At 36.5% G+C, this 5,388-nt stretch overlaps 1 non-coding gene across 1 annotated transcript; it reads right to left on the bottom strand.

The window, feature by feature from the left end:
* Positions 1-4,758: 4,758 nt before the first annotated feature.
* On the bottom strand, positions 4,759-4,865 carry LOC117277945 (small nucleolar RNA R71). The gene has a single exon (XR_004508266.1). It is a non-coding gene; the product is annotated as a small nucleolar RNA R71 (small nucleolar RNA).
* Between the last annotated feature and the right edge of the window lie 523 nt (positions 4,866-5,388).

Genomic DNA, 5,388 nt, shown 5'->3' with positions numbered 1-5,388 from the left:
ACTAACACTGGAGCCGTGGTCAAAGCAGTCTTGAGCTTCTGAAAGCTCTCCTCACATTCATCCGACCACCTGAATGGAGCACCCTTTTGGGTCAATTTGGTCAAGGGCGATGCAATCACTTGATCACTTCCTTCTTTACTACTTCCTTCATATTCGGGTTCAGCCGTCGTTGATGCTCCCTGGAAGGTTTGTGCCCCTCTTCCAGAAGAATTTTGTGCACGCAAAAGGCTAGGCTGATACCCTTTATGTCTGCCATAGTCCAACCAATGGCAGTCTTACATTCTTGCAATACCTGCAATAGTTGCTCTGCCTGCACAACTAGCAAACCAGATGATATAATAACAGGCAAAGTAGAATTAGGCCCCAAGAAAGCGTACCTGAGGTGGGCTAGAAGCGGTTTCAAGTCCAGCTGTGGTGGCTCCTCTATTGATGGTTTTGCAGGTGGTGTTGCTCTTTCTTCTAAGTGTAGGGGCTCGAACTGAGGTTAGCTTCAATACCTGGCTCTGCACAAAATGTGCAGAAGTGTAGTATGAGTACACCACGGTCGGTACCCAGTAAGTATCAAGACTAACCTCGGTGAAGTAGTGACGAGGTACAGTCAAGACACTCACTAATCAATTAACTTGTGCAGTGTAGCAGTATAATAATAATAATAATAATAATAATAATAATAATAATAATAATAATAATAATAATAATAATAATAATAATAATAATAATAATAATAATAATAATAATAATAATAATAATAATAATAATAATAATAATAATAATAATAATAATAATAATAATAATAATAATAATAATAATAATAATAATAATAATAATAATAATAATAATAATAGAAACAAATGGCAATGATGACAACAAGAATAAATAAATGATATAAACAACAATGCAATAACAACACCATAAATATTGCTCAAACGAATAAGGAACACAAATACAACCAATCAATCAAGTCCATCAAATATACATTTTCCAATGTAAGTACTTCAAGTATAAATCTTTCAAATATAAGTTTTTCAATAAAAATCCTTAGAATATAACCTTGTCAAATAAATATATATTTCGAATATACTCCCTTCAAATAAATTTTTTCAACTATAATTCTTTCAAATAGTATTTTTGGAATATAATTCCTTCAAATATAAGTCACCGTGTGATACCTCATTTCATAATCATAAAAATACGGGTCTCAACCCACTTCCATATTTTCACGGCACCTCGTGCCCATATTTCTATCACAACTGCACAGACAACTCACGTGCCAATAATATCAATGTATATAAGATCCGCATGATCAATTTATTTCCACTAAAGTTAGTTTACAATTTTTAAATCAAGTAAGAAATCAACAAAGAAATAAATTTATTTTAGAAATCATTTGGGTGAAGAAAATAACATTGTACCTAAATTAAAGCATCAGATAAACTACTGATTTGGATGTAAAACTATTTAATGTAAAACATAATAATAATTTTTTTATTTAAATCAACTCAATCAAAGAAAATTAGTAAGAAAAACCAGAAATATACTTTTTCAGAGTCTCGTGCTAAAAAGTCAAAGCCAACACAATACAACTAGAAGCACAAAACACATAATAATAAAGTCAACTAGTACATCACGGAAGAAGACAAGAATTTACATATTAAATGAAACAAAATTACCCAAGACAAGAACATAAATAAAGACATATCAACAGGGCACTCCTGAGGTACCGCCTCATAGTCCCAAATCATAGATAAATTCACAATATCTCATTTCCTTATATCACCACGGGAGCCTTCATATTTAATTTTAAAGAAATCATTTTTTCCAAAATAGCATCCCGTGTTTTAGCCACCCTTATCACACCGCATGACTTCTAGTAGTTCCCCTACTAGCCACGCGTTTCAAGCCACCCTTATCTCACCGCATGCGTTTCAACACCCTGACCTTATATTACCGCATGACTTCTAGTAGTTCCCCTACTAGCCACGCGTTTCAAACCACCCTTATCTCACCGCATGCGTATCAATATCACAATATTTCACAAATCGCACCTCAAGTGCCCAAATATCACAACATAATACAACTTGCACCTCAAGTGACCAAATATTACAATATATCACAAATTGCACATCACGTGCTCAAATATTACAACATATCACAAATTGCACATCAAGTGCTCAAATCTTATAACATATTACAAATTGCACATCAAGTGCTCAAATATTACAACATATCACAAATTGCACATCCAGTGCTCAAATATTACAATATATCACAAATTGCACATCAAGTGCTCAAATATTACAACTTTTTACAGAAATCAACAATACATTATTTATCCACAATAAGGAGCCCACGACTCGATCATAATGTGTACAACATCTTAACAAAATGTTCGGGAGTGAACAACTCAACCGAATAATATTTCACAATTTGACACTTTGCCTCAATATGATTCATGGCCTTTTTAATTCAATACCAAATTTTCAACAATGTGAATTGAAAAGTAATTCATCAAGGAACAACAACTCTTTTAAATCACAACTTCAAGAAATAAATAGATTTATTCATCTTATTAACTAAATTTTCCATTTAAATTATCTATAGGTAAAATCAATAATGAAAGTGTTTTCCATAAAAATGGCAACTCAAACAAACACAGAGTTCACGTAAAAGTCAAGTGACAATCACACCAAATTATCATATAAAAACAACCTCGGCAAACAAGGAATGGGGCATGACAAATAAGGGATTTAATAAGTGATAGTAGGCTATATTTATGCAATTTAGACACTACTTACACTCTAATTTAGCTGCACTTTATTGATATTTGAATACTAAAAGATAACAAAATGCTCTAATTAAGAATTTGATGCTTTGCAGGAACTACTCCGAGCTAGGAGGGAGCTAACGAGTGTTTTGGAGTCAACATGGAGTGTGCAAGGCCAATCGAAGGTTAGCCCGGTCGAAAAAGAGCGAGAAAAGCAAGCAAGACGACCCCTCCAGGTGCGCGATCGCGAATTAGTCCGCGAACTCAAGGCAGTGAGGCAGTGGAAATCCGCGGCCGTATTCGCGGTCGAATCCGCGGCCGTGGACGGGCGAACGAAAGCCAAACACACAGGGTTAATTATGTAATTTCCTAGGCGACTAACCTAAACTCGCCCAGAAGTGAGAGATAGCTGATTTTAGAAGATTTTAGAGGCAAGAACGAGGGAGAGAAGACGGATAATTTCCTAAGAGTTTTCATCTTCTTTTTCATACTTCTATTTGTTGATTATGAATTATTTTAGTGATTTGTTTTCCATTAGTATGAGTAGCTAAATCATTTATCTAGGGTTGATGGAATCAATTGTTGGATGAAGTCTTGACTCTATTTTGTTATAATTGAGCCGTGTTTGTTCTATGATTGTTCAACTACGTATTGTATTGTGGTTAATTGGAAGGGCCCTCGATTAATCGTGTCTAGTTACCTTGTGTTGCTGGAGAAAAAACACTTGGTTAGATTGTTGTTGAAAAATATCACTTTTGGGTAAGTTAAGAGATTAATTACTTGAATTTAAAAGTGGGGTTAGAAATAACGAAGTTTTGGTGGTATAATTCTGAGTTGCATAAATTGTTAACTAGAGTAGTTCGAGAGAATGCTTCTAGTAAATTATCGTAATTGATCGAGAGGTAATTACGGTAGCCCAGAACTCATAATCCTCATAGAGTATTACGGCGAGATTATAGCTAAAGAGTTAAGAATTAATCCGGCAATTGGGGAAATCAATAGCCCTAGATCCTTTTACCCTTGAATTCAATTTTAGTCTTGATTATTGCTAATTTTATTGTCATTTTTCCTTAGCTAAATAAATTCCATTGATTATTTATAAACCTCTTGTATCCGGAAGTTGTCTGAGCTTATCATTAGCATTATTTAAAGTTGTGGTAAATAGATTAGTTCCCTGTGGGATTTGACTCCGGACTTGGACCGAGTTATATTTGCAGCGACCGCTTAGTCCTTTTTACAAGGCATAGTTGGGCGAGATCAAATTTTGGCGTCGTTGCCGGGGAACTAACGGTGTTATTTATTACAACTTAGAAGAATTTCTAGAATTCTTAGTTTAGATCAATTTCTTACGGTGTTTCAAATTTTTCCATTGAAATTCTCACGTTTGAATTCTCCTGTGACTCAGGTGTATGCCTAGAAGCTCTTCGAGGACCGGTGAACTTTTTGAAGGACTCTCAGACCCCACGAAAGCATTCAGGGCATTAAATCGAGCCAACAAGAAGAACAAACAGTTACAACAAAAACAGACACTCGAAATTGAAATGGACAACGTGGACGATGTCAACGAAAATAATCGGAATAATCGGGTTGACCCAAACAATGGAGTGGTGGCACCTCTTGTGCCAGAAGCTGCTCTTTATGATTGGGCACAACCAACTGCTGATAACTTAGCCACCGCCATTGTTGTACCTCAGATACAAACGGAGACATTCCAGATCACCAACAACATGCTGCATCTGTTGCAAAATAAGGGACTGTTCTCCGGGTCATACATTGAAGACCCACAACAACATCTAAAGAATTTTTTATCAATATGTGTGACCCAAAGACAGTCGAATGTGACTCCTGAAGCCATCAAGCTATTACTGTTTCCATTCTCTGTGACTGAAGAGGCTCAAACTTGGCTGAATTCGCTCCCAATAAACTCCATTGCCACTTGGGAAGAATTAGTCAAACAGTTCTTAAACAAGTTTTATCCTCCCAACAAGACTGCAAGGCAGATTGATGAGATATTGCAGTTCATGCAGAAACCAGCTGAGACCTTGCAAGAAACCTGGGAGAGGTTCAAGGGTATACTAGTGAAGTGTCCACACCATGGCATTCCAGATCAGATGTTGGGACAGAGATTCTACATGGGTTTAGCAGATAGTTTGAAGGCCAATGTAGATGCTTCAGCTGGGGGTGAATTTTTGAGCAAGACATTCATAGAGTGCAAGATTCTTCTTGACAAGATGGCTCAAAATTCAGGCTGGATGGCTAGAGGTACGACACTTACACCAATAGTGCATTTTGTTGCTCTTGACCCAAAAAATTCTCATGCAGAGAACATAGCCACTCTCATGACTCAGATGAGCATACTGACAAAGAAAATTGATGAGATGGGTACAAAGCAAGTGCACATTGTTGATACAACGAATGTAGGATTGTGCACTCCTTGCATAAACCAGTCATATGTGTGCTTCAGAGAAGACATGAATTATGTCAATAATTTTGGAGGTCAGAGGCAAGGTGGGCAACAATGGGGACCATCACCAAACCAGCAGTACAGACCCAACCTGCCACAACACAACCCCAATTCTGGAGGCGTACGACCACAAGGTCAAGTTGTGCCTTATCAAAGGCAG

Source organism: Nicotiana tomentosiformis, chromosome 2 (assembly GCF_000390325.3).
Source record: "Nicotiana tomentosiformis chromosome 2, ASM39032v3, whole genome shotgun sequence".
NCBI classification, from domain to species: domain Eukaryota; kingdom Viridiplantae; phylum Streptophyta; class Magnoliopsida; order Solanales; family Solanaceae; genus Nicotiana; species Nicotiana tomentosiformis.
This window is presented reverse-complemented; position numbering and strand designations above follow the sequence as displayed.